The 12,500-nt window shown below is 37.4% G+C and overlaps 2 protein-coding genes across 2 annotated transcripts in view; one reads left to right on the forward strand and one right to left on the reverse strand.

Annotated features, from left to right (window-relative positions):
- Positions 1-12,500, reverse strand: part of elk4 (ETS transcription factor ELK4) — a 150,772-nt gene that overhangs the window by 38,308 nt on the left and 99,964 nt on the right. The gene's annotated exons all lie outside the window — the stretch shown is intronic.
- Positions 4,167-12,500, forward strand: part of cdk18 (cyclin dependent kinase 18) — a 73,474-nt gene continuing 65,140 nt past the window's right edge. The window contains exon 1 of the mRNA XM_051911598.1: positions 4,167-4,511. The gene's annotated coding sequence lies outside the window, so the exon portion shown is untranslated. The remainder of the gene's footprint in view (positions 4,512-12,500) is intronic.

The following is a 12,500-nucleotide window of genomic DNA, read 5'->3' on the forward strand; positions in this document are numbered from 1 at the left end:
CAATAGGTTAAAAGGACTGGAAAATGGAGGATAATATAATATAATATAATATAATATAATATAATATAATATAATAATGCTTTTATAAAACGGTTACCACACAATACAAATATTAAAGCCAGAAATATGTATCAATGCAACTTTCATGAAGTAAACTTTCACTAAAAGCCTTCCTTCCGCCGGAAAAAATAGTCCCTGACCATGAACAGCAACAGAAGTTACATTATTACACCATTAGATGACGGCAAAGACTGTCTTTATGAGTGTGTCAGTCAGTAGTGAAGACTTTTACATTGAAAAGACTGAATTGTTGTGAACACGGAACAAGACGCAACTGACAAATGCTTTGACTAGCGCTGTCAGTCACGGGAAAACCCCTTAACTGTTAAAAGGACAAGATAATGCATTGGACATTTAAACTTAGTCCAAATTTTCTGAAGAGACACGATTACTTTATATAATGAGCAGATTGAATTTAGGCTTTTATTCACATATAAACATTCATCAACTCACATCAGTTGTGGAAAACAGAAGCTCAAGCATGTTTGTTTGACGTGCGAGGTTCATTCTCGTGTTATGCATCCTGCTTGAGCTTCCGCAAGAACCAATGAGGTTCATTCTCGTGATACGCAGCACGTTTGAGCTTTGCAAGAAGTTTGTTCACTTCAAGCAGGTTCAGTTGAGCTTCCATTTACATTCACTGATCAATATCTCGCGTCATAAAAGCATTCTGAGCTGAGGTGCAAGTGTATTTAACCACTCACATGACTCAGCTGAAAGCACGATCGCTGTCCAGCACTCTTCTTCCTGAGCATTTGTGTGCGGTTAAAAACCAGCCTACAGTGCATCTGCTGTTAAAACTAATCTCAGAATCGAATCGAGAGGGAAAATATCAGAATCGATCTAGAATCATTGTATGTATCGAGAATTGATGTATTGTCCCAGCCCTAGTGGAAATGAATCTATATTTACTTTCAGAAGAAAAAAACACTAATATATAATATTACTTCTATTAGTTACTTATATTCTATTAGGCCTATAGTTACTTTTATCAATTGAACTTCAGTTGAACTGCTGAGTAACATACCTCATTTACATTGATATTTATTCATGTAGCAGAAGCTTTTATCTAAAGTGACTTGCAAATGAGAGTAATAAAAGCAGAACTGATTAATCCACGAGAGAAAACAATATCAGAAGTGCAACCAGACCAAACTTCACAAGACAATGGTACATTTCTATAGCAGAAGTGGAAGTGCATAACAACAGACAGTAGAGAGGAGATTTAAGTGCAATTAAACAAAATGTTTAATTAAGGTCTTCATTATTTGCGCTCCACTTCCCATCAGGGTTGAGGGTTTATTTTGCGATAATGACCGTCTATCTGCACATGATCCCTTATTGAGAACTTTTTAGAAAGTCACTGTTTCGTTAAAAATAATTGTGTTCAGAACGTACTGTACTGAAATATACAAAAAAGTCCATTTTTTTGTGCCAGTACATTTGTAAACATGTAAACATCTCAATCAACTATTGACTCATTCTAATATAAAAAATAAACGCTGCTGACATGCTTCAGTATTAATGAAGAAAACGTGTGAAACCATTTTTTCCCCTCTGCCTCCATTTCTGCTGTACCCATGCTTATCTGAACCTCATTTCACTGAAATTACTTTTTCCAATTCAGGTGTGAAAACCTAATTTGGATGCCTAATTTTTGCTGAGTGCTTGTTCTGCTGCTGTTCGGGTCAACGCCTCTGAAGTCTTGCGCTATATGTAGTGTGCTATGTATACAGCGGGTAAAGACTCACACGAATACGCAAACATCAACAAACCTTGTGTTTGAAATCGAGCTGAAAGTTGTCTGAACGTCTGAACTGCTCGCATGATGAAAAGGAGCTTTTACTGTGTTACCGCTGTGAGACGCACAAGATCTAACAAGGATTTTGTTCATTTGTAGCCACATTTTAACATCCCTTGGTGTTTTAAAACACAAAACTGGTTTTAAAGGCATAGAACTAGAACTGAAGAAATAGTTCAAACAAACATGAAAATCCTGTCATCATTTACTCTCATGTGGTTCAAAACCTGTTTGACTTTCTTTCATGAAACACAAAAAGAGATGTTTTGCAGTTCCAATAAAGCATGTGTCCATAGAGCTCCAAAAATACAAAAAGCATAAAAAAGTATTTTTTTTTTTAGATTTCTACATACAATATAAATATATAAGATGAAAAACAAACTTAAAAAACTTCTAATAAAAGTAGACAAGTTAGACTGAAAGTTTAAATACTAAAGCTAACGCTGAAATAAAATTAATGCTATGTAGAAACTTTAAGAAACTAATACAAATGGCACAATTACTAAAATGAAAACAATATTAAAAAAAGCAAATTCAAAATATTAATAAATACTATAAAATAACACTAGCATGAAACATCCTGAAATGCCATATTTTGAGATGAACGCAAATGAGAATCGAGAGCTAGAGAGGAGGGAAATATATTAAGTAATGAATCAGAAATGACTACAGTTCCATTCTGCTCCTCACAACACCTATTGAAAAACAGCGCACAAGTCATATGGACTATTTTATGATCATTTTATGGTGCTTTTTTGTCATTTTTGGATCTAGACAATCCATAGCCTTCACTTTCATTGTTTGGAAAAGAGCAGCTTGGACATTCAGCAAAATGTCTCATTTTGTGTTTCACACAAGAAAGAAATTCATGCAATGCAAAATTTGAGATCTTAATAAGGTTTTTTTAATGTCTGGTTTTGGACAGTTTTTGGACCAAAATATTATAAATTTATTTTAGAAGCAATACTACATAAGATATTAAGGGGGACCTAGATGTAATATAAGTCTCTGATGTCCCCAAAATGTGTCTGTGAAGTTTCAGCTGAAAATACCCCGCAGATCATTTATTATAGCTTGTCAAATTTGCCTCTATTTGGGTGTGAGCAAAAACACAGCGTTTTTGTGTGTGCCTTTAAATGCAAATGAGCTGCTGCTCCCAGCCCCCTTTCCAGAAGAGGGTGGAGCTTTAACAGCTCATGCTTCGGTTGCTCAACAACAAAGCTGGAGAATCTCACGCAGTCAAAATGAGGATTGTCAGTAACGCTGTTCAGCCTTACATTGTTCAAACCGGAGTCTAACACTGATGGAGAGACTCAGGAAGAAGTTACAACTTTTAGAATGAATCTGGACGTTTCTAAATGGTTAGTGGATAAATTTATGTAGTTGCTGTGGAGTTGATTCAACTCATCGACTAGCATGTGTCGTCATCTTAATCTTTTGTGCAAATCCAATGTTGAATTGATCCTCGTTTGTGAAGCAGTCCGGCGTAAAATGACAGCATGGCAACAACACTTTACTACAACAACTCTTCCTCTTCTCTAAAGCAGCCCAATATAGCCTCACCCCTTTAAGACTTGTTTTCAGAGAATACATCTTTAATGTACTGCACTTACTGCATTTTGTACTGCACTGACTTGTTTTTAAGTATAAACAACAATATGTATTTTTTTTTTTTTTAAAAACTGACAGTAAATACTTATATTCAAGATAAAATATATGAAAACAAGTGCTAATAGTATAAGTCATTATGCAACGTTGCTTCAAGTAAATGATCTTGTTTTAAAGACTTTTAGAAAATTAAACAGGAAAACAAGACAATAACACTCATTAAAAAAACACTTCATAATCTCTAATGAGGTCTTTTAACTGTATTTCTCTATTAAACCTAAATTAACAACTGACTAGCAAGTGAAAACCTGCATGTTTTCAAAGCTCTTCCCTAATTAGTCTGTGCTGATGTGTTTGATATCTTTCTTCCAAGCGCACACTAATAACCCAGGCTCATGTGAGGATGGTAAACCACAAAGCAGAAAAAAAAAAAACACAAAGTTTGACAGCTTAGTACAGCGAAATGCTGTTTAACCTTCCACTAGACAGATCAGCTAATTAACAGCATCCACAAAACACACACACACTATTGGTCTACAGCCATATTGAACAAGCTCCGGTGTGAAAGAATCATTCTCTCAGCAGGCAGAGAGGGCTTGTGTGATGAAACGCTCTGATTGGCCGTTGCTATAACAATAGGGGAGGAGAGACAGCCAAGTGGGGGTGGAGACCCAGCATGATTATAAAATCCTTCAGTGAGACACATTTGCTTCCTGTATCTTTTTATTTTTTATTTATTTTCTGTTATGTTTCCCACATCTTCTCCTGTCAGAAGGGTCTCTCATGAGCAGAAGTAGGAGGGAGCGCAGCGAGGGGACGCAAGATAAACGCCTGTGCCTGTGTCTACTGCATGCACGCATGCACGCGTGCTGCAGACTAAATAAGACACCTCCAGTTTTGGATTATCTGTCTGCCGGTGCGCTGACTGCCTCCAGACCTGGAGGCCGCCCTCCTCCTCCTCTATCTCCTCCCTTTCACACTGAAGGAAGAGTAGAGTAAGAGACGGTATACTGTTTGCCTCCTGCAGACTTCAACCACTCCTGTGAGTATGCAACCGTGTCTGTGTTGTTACATGAACTGTCATGACTTTATGACGTGCTTGAGATGATTCTGACTGTGTATACACTTAAATGCACTGCTGTTGTTGTTGGTATTTAGATCTAAACTGAAGCCTTCTGATTAAAACGGTGTTAGGATCTACATCTAGTGCTCGATTAATGCCGTAAACGTGCTCTTTCCCTTCAGGTTTTGCTCATCTTAGTAAACCCACATGCAGGCGTTAGGCTGACGCACACTGACGCAACATATGCGGCTTCGGGGTCATGTGTGTTCAAAGCCTGATGCACTCATGATTCACAGCTGCATGTACACTATACGGGACTATAGATTTGCACGAGAGTGTCCTGAGAACGGCGAGATGCTTTAAAGTGACACATTTCAATGTTTACATAACACGCCTGCTTATTGCAGCCTATCTGACAGCACACACAGCACTCAAACGCACAAATAGAGTCGGTCAATAACATTAGTGTAAAGCAGGACCAGAGTGAAGCCACAATAGGTGGCTGGCGGTGGCTCATTAGTGGAGAAAGGAGCTATTAATAAACGAGTCATGCATCTTGAAGTAAATCAGCCCACTAGCAGTGGCTGTACTTTTAAAAATAAAGCTTCTCTATGCTTATTGAGGCTGTTTTTGGCTGTACACTCTTAAAAATAAAGGTTAATGGTTCCATGAAGAATCTTTAACATCCATGGAATCTTTCCATTGCACAAAAGTTTCTTTATAGTGGAAAAAGGTTTTTTTAGATTATTAAAAAGTTCTTCACACTAAGAAAAAAATGGTTCTTTTAAGAACTGATCACTGAAAGGTTCTTTGGGGAACCAAAAATAGTTCATCTATGGCATCGCTGAGAAAACCCCAATTTTTTAACCTTTATTTTTAAGAGTGTACAGGGTTCTTGAGTTGGCGATGTGGTGCTTGCAAAAGTAAAAACTACTGTTTTGGTTTCTGGAGCTTCAAAACAACAGTATATGTGATGGTTTTTTACAGAACAAGAGAGTAAAAAGTTGTTTGAAAACTTTAAAAGGCTGTAAATCCTTCTTTTAAAGAGCAGACCATGATTTGGTCCCCTGACAAAGCATGAATTCACAAGCAAACCTCACTTTTGCAACTCTTCAGATTAGGTCTCGAAATGCTCATGAGATCACAAAGATGATCCATGGCCAGTTGTTCATGATATTTACATTTGCTTGAGGGACAATTACTTGTATTTACTTTTATTCAAATGTTAAAATAACTGGAATTGAGCAAATGTTGCTTGTGAGACTTTTAAGATAAGATCCAATTAGGTAGCAACTTCTTCTGGTTTTGGTGGAACTTAATGGATTAGTTCACATAATTTACTCACCCCCATGTCATCCAAGATGTTTATGTCTTTCTTTCTTCACTCGAAATGAAATTATTGTTTTTGAGGAAAACATTCCAGGATTTTTCTCCATATAGTGGACTCCAACAGGGTACAACGGGTTGAAGGTCCAAATTGCAGTTTCAGTGCAGCTTCAAAGAGCTCTACATGATGCCAGAAGAGGAATAAGAGACTTATCTAGTGAAACGATCGGCGATTTTCTAAAAAAAATAAATAAAAAAAATGAAAATGTATATAATTTTAACTACAAATGCTCGTCTTGCACTGCTCTGGAAATCCGCATGCATTACGTAATCACATTGGAAATGTCACACGTGATGTAGGCGGAAGTACCGGGCAAGTGTTTACAAAGCGAACATGCAAAGACTAAGTCGAACGGCCTTTACAAAAAAAAAAAGAAAGTAGAACAACGATGTCGGATGATTTTTAAGTTAGAGGAGAAAATGAGAGTTTTTTGCCCTACCGTGACCTTTCCAACATGACTACGTAATGCGTGGCACATTGCAGACGAGCATTTGTGGTTAAAAAGTATAGAATTTTTTTTTTTTTTAGAAAATGACCAAACGTTTTGCTAGATAAGACCCTTATTCCTCAGCTGGGATCGTGTAGAGCCCTTTGAAGCTGCACTGAAACTGCAATTTGGACCTGTTGAAGTCCACTATATGAAGAAAAATCCTGGAATGTTCTCCTCAAAAACCTTAATTTCTTTTTGACTGAAGAAAGAAAGACAAACATCTTGGATGACATAGGCTTGACTAAATTATCAGGAAATTTTATTTCTGAATTGAACTAATCCTTTAATGAGAAATATTTGAGTTCCTATTGAGATCTTTGACTTTTGATTGCATATGTTGGTATCTTGGCAAATTTGAGTGCAGTTTAAGACCTCTTTTCTGAAACACTGGAGAAAAAGCAAAAGCCTCTATTTCATCTAGATTCTATCTAGAAGAAACAACTGAGATATTAAAGAGATCTCATGTGTGTGTGTGTGTGTGTGTACCTTCCTATGAGCGGAAAGCCAGTGGAATTAATAATAGAAATGGGTATTTTCAGTTAGTCACTCAGTTTCCTCATAATTTGCTCCACAAACTTTACTCCATGTCTGGAAGATAACCTTCATTTAATAGACAGAGAGAATATGAGGTCAAAGCTGTGATGTGGTGAAGAGAACAACATTATGTAAGTTTATGAGTTCCTTTATAGGATGAGAATATGATAGATATTATCACCTCAGTCTAGACAGCCGGCATCACCTCTCAAAGCTAAATTGTGTATTCAGAAGGAGCAATTGTGGTTTGTTGGTCTTCTAACTCGGTTAATTTCCTTCCTCGATTGTGAAGACTTACTTCGAGAAGAAGATTGAAGATAATTGCGCAAATGGGCCTAGGAGGACAGCATCAAATGAGAGGTTTTATTGCTCATTTGAGATAAATGGTGCGCCTCTCATATAGTGACGGCTGCAAAGGCTGCAGTGACGCACAAGAATGTCCTAAGCAAAACGTATCGTATATCATGTGCTTAGATCCGGTGATGTTAATGGCTCTGTGTAAGTGAGCAAAGTATCAGAAAACAACAAAAGCTCCTTCAAGAATTTCCCTGTGGTTTGTACCCAAGCTGGGATACAATTTCAGACCCCTGTGATTATAAAGAAGTGCTTTTTGCCTTTCTTCTCCGCCTTTGAAATGGAAATGACACAAATGGAGAATGAATATGCACAAACACCGCCCAGTATTGTGGATGCTTCTCATTAGTCAAAAGAGCTGCTGTGCTTTGATGGTGACAGGAAGATGAGAACAAGGTCGACCCAATATGGACACCAGGGTACAGGCCTGGGGCGACGCTGAGCTCTCCGTTCAACCTCTTCACCATCTGCCCTCTCACAGTCTCTCGCCTCACTGGCATCAGTGCTCACAGCCCTGTGAACTAACAACCTCTGTTCACACCAATTGCGAGTGTTTCTGAGTAACGTTCACACCACTGACGGATTTATCGCTCAAAACAAGATGCTGGATTTTGGCGGTGATAAAGTGCAGATGCCAATGAACTTAAGAAACATATGGAAAGTTTGCAATAGGAATGGGTTGTATGTTATATTGAAGTTTCCTCAGGTTCCAAATAAAGTGAAAATATTATATATTTTATACATACAGTACCAGTCATATTCAGCACCAGTATCAAATCAGCATATCAGAATGATTTCTGAAGGATCATGTGACACTGAAGACTGGAGTAATGGCTGATGAAAATTCAGCTTTGCATCACAGAAATAAATTATATTTTAAAGTAAATTAAAATAGAAAACCATTATTTTAAATTGAAATAATATTTCACAATATTACTATTTTTTCTGTAATTTTATCAAATAAATGCAGCCTTGATGAGCAGAACAGACTTCTTTAAAAAAAAACATAAAAAACAGTATTGTTTCCAAACTTATATATATATATATATATATATACACACACACACACACACACACAAACACACTCTAAAAAATGCTGGGTTGTTTCAACCCAAATTTGGGTCAAAAATGGACAAACCCAACTGTTAGGTTAAATTTTTAATTAAAAATTTTAACCCTTTTTTTTTTCCAGTCCATATTTGACCCAAATTTTGGTTGAAACATCCCAACTAATCAATCAATCACTAATTATTTGGAACTTGAGGGATGCAAATAAAAAAAGCTATAATATATGTCATATATTAGTTACAAGTTAAGAAAAAAATACTTAAAAACAGTAAAACAAATATTATAAAATGTATTGTAATGCAATATTTACACACTTGTGAGTGCACAAATACATTTCTATAAAATAGTTTCAATAGTTTCACAAAGTTTCAGTGTTGCTCAACAACCATAAGCAACTAAACTCTGTATGTGATACGTCCTGTTCCATACCAAAGTCCCTTTAAGACAAGTCATTTCACTCGGCGGCCATCTTTGAAACGCCTCTTGGGCATGCAAGTGCAGCTCCTATCTCTTTGAATGGGGAAACATCAAATTCTCCAAAGCTGTTTGCCAAGCTTTTGATTAAATTTCATATTTGAAATCACAAATGAAATCTGACAACAACTATCTCATAAATTTTGTTTCTAAACGCTCAGATCATGACAAAAAAAAAAAAATCAATTTTCCAGGCTGGATCAAGCTAATGCGCATGCACAGTCCTAAGTGAGCTTATTTCTATAGGAACCGGAGCTTCTAACGGCCACTGCAGTGATGCAATGACTTCACCAATCGGCGATTGGCTTTTATTTAGAAGGCGGAACTTATTATAATATGAGTGACGCGTTCTTGTGTTATTCTATAGTCTTTGTCCATACTTTACATGTTTCTTTGTTGCTCTCACATGTAAATAACGTAAAGCAGAATCTCTAGCAGTCCATGTATCTACATATCCTTACACCACCCAGCCCGAGTTTACACTACACTTAATTAGTAAATTGCATGTTGATATGTAAGCAAGTACTTCAACTCATGTGCAACTGAAATAATGAGTAATTAAGAATCAGCTAATTACATTCACAGAGAGACACCATGCTCTATTTTAGAAATACAGTCAGTGTGAAAATTATATCGTGACTTTTAGAGTTGAATTTTTTTATTTTAAGTTTGTTTCACACAACTTGAACTGTATTTTGATACACCAAGCACAGCTAGATAACAATCAGTGATCATTTTGATTCTATACTTTGAAATATAAACTATAAAATGCTAAAACAAATAAACTGGTATTGATCCTAATAGCTGTAGATTGAAAACAGTGCAACTTAAGTTATGTCAAATTAAACATATTTACTGTAATATATGTATTTTATACATCAAGTCCCACCTCTATCTTTCTGTTTTAACTTCTGTTGGGGGATTCAAACCTCTCCTTCATTTGTAACTAGCACCCTGAACAGTCATGGAGAAAAAGAGTGAGAGAAAAGATACACTATTGATCTGCACAGACTAATTATGGTGTTTAAGGTCTCTATAGGGCACCGATTGATTTACTAGAAATAACTTATAGGACTGAGTGCTTATTGATCAAGTGTTGCTTCAGAGCTCTGATGACATTATTATAAATCTGTGAGTGATTACAGGAGATTAATGGTGTGTTAGAGTCTAGACAAATAATTAAACCCTTATAATTTAACCCACGACTGCTACAGTTATTTATTACACAGCATATGGCACAGGGAGACAAAGGTTGTCCATTCAGTGTATTTTAATTATTACGGGCAAAGGTAATCCACTGTGTACTGTGTATTTTAGAACCGGCTATACATGCACACATCAGCTTAGCATGTCTGTAGCACATCAGAGCTGATTTGCTGCAGAACAAATGTATTCTCTGTTGCAGTAGTTCTTCAAATAATAGGAATTGTCTGACACAGGGGTGTCCAATTCTGCTCCTGGAGGGCCACTGTCCTGCAAAGTTTAGCTCCAACCCCAATTAAACACACCTGAACCAGCTAATTAAGGTCTTACTAGGCATACTAGAAACTTCAAGGCAGGTGTGTTAAAGGGGACGTATTATGCCCCTTTTCACAAGATGTAATGTAAGTCTCTGATGTCCTCAGAATGTGTCTGTGAAGTTTCAGCTCAAAATACCCCACAGATCATTTATTATAGCTTGTCAAATTTGTCCCTATTTGGGTGTGAGTAAAAACACAGCGTTTTTGTGTGTGTCCCTTTAAATGCAAATGAGCTGCTACTCCCAGCCCCCTTTCCAGAAGAGGGCGGAGGTTTAACAGCTCACGCTTTGTTTGCTTAACAACAACAAAGCTGGAGAATCTCACGCAGCCAAAATTGAGGATTGTCAGTAACGGTGTTCAGCCTTACATTGTTCAAACCGGAGTCGAACACTGATGGAGAGACTCAGGAAGAAGTTACAACTTTTAGAATGCAACTGGATGTTTCTGGATGGTTAGTGGATAAATATATGTAGTTGCTGTGGAGTTCAACTCATCGACTAGCATGTGCCGTCATGTTAATCTTTTGTGCAAATCCAGTGTTGAATTGACCCTCGTTTGTGAAGCAGTCCGGCGTAAAATAACGGCATGGTAACAACACTCTACTACAACAACTCTTCCTCTTCTCTAAAGCAGCCCAACATGGCCCAACATTCTGTGCTCGTCTATATAGCCAGTGACAGAACAGTTAGCATGCCTTGCTCAAACTTTTGCCATGGCGTTAGAACTGTTACACCGTTGACGCTTGTGAAAACAAAATGGTGGCGACAAGGGTGGAAACGTGCAGATTAAGCGGCGGTAGTATTATAATAAGATCCCCTTCCTACATCACTAGGAAAGTGAAATCTGAGTGGCTAATTTTTCACATGCTTGCATAGAAAGGCTTGCCAAAACAAAGTTACTAGGTTGTCCTTTTTCACTTTTTCTGGGTTGGTAGATTTTCATGATATGTCCCCTTTAAGGCAAGTTGGAGCTAAACTCTGCAGGACAGTGGCCCTGCAGGGCGGAGTTTGGACACCCCTGGTCTGATGGATAGGCTTATTAATGGTATTTGCCAAGTCAAACATTAAAAAAACACTCAGAACGCCCAGGCAAATGTCTAGCAATGCACCAAAAACCACCTTAGTACACCCGAGCAACTACTTAAAGTGGCAAAACACACACACTCTCTCTAATACCTCCACAGCAACGAAGCAAGTAACACACTAAAAATCACTCCGAATACCCGAGCAACCACACAGCAATGCACAAACCACTCAGAGCGAACTCTTAACCACATAACAACACATAAAAACCACTTGACTAATCAATAAGGTTTAGCCTAACAAAGCAACGCCAGCACATTTAGATAAATTGTTCATCAAGATTTGGCTTCAGATGCATGTAATGTTTAACACTTGTAGGTCTGTCAAGGTTTTCCACCTTTATTTAATATATTTCATTTCAGCAATGATTTCTTACAGTCTGAAGGCAAAGTTATTTAAACTGACCCTTGGAATGTGCGATGACTCATATCATGGTGGGGTGACTCATTAGACCTGTAATAATAGACAAAAACTAGTCATGTTAGTCACTGTAAAGTCCCCCACATGTTATATGTCTGTGTTCATTTAACTTCCCTGTTCAAGACAAGTCTTTCATTTTGGCACAAACTGTTCTCAGATCAGTCTTTTCTCTGTGAACATCAGGGTGAGGATGAGCCACCCACAGCGCAAACAGAGCTAGTCACCCAGCAGCTCTGAGGTAGTTAGCCTGTCAACACACTTATTTCTATAAATCATCTCTGGTTAGGGCCATTTATGGGTCATATCTTCTGTGCAGTCTGTAGCAAACCAGCACAGGACCAGTTCCTTCAGCACAGGACATACTGTCATCTCAAATCTATATTTCATATGGCCAGTTATTTAGCTGTATAGCTCTATTTTCTGTGCTGTTGCTTGAACAGACTCTGTCTTTAGTATAGTTTTGGTCTCAGGAAAGAAAAATTACAAATGAGAGCAATGTAATTAAATGGAGATCTAAAGGAGACGTTTGCTTTAGTCTCTTTCTTCTCAAAAATATCTCCTGAGAAAAGTTCCAGCAATCTCACACATATTTTCTAGAGTTTCAGATCTTAGTATTCGTGTGCCTCAATGCATCAGCGC

This window comes from Ctenopharyngodon idella, chromosome 11 (assembly GCF_019924925.1).
Source record: "Ctenopharyngodon idella isolate HZGC_01 chromosome 11, HZGC01, whole genome shotgun sequence".
In the NCBI taxonomy this organism is placed as follows: domain Eukaryota; kingdom Metazoa; phylum Chordata; class Actinopteri; order Cypriniformes; family Xenocyprididae; genus Ctenopharyngodon; species Ctenopharyngodon idella.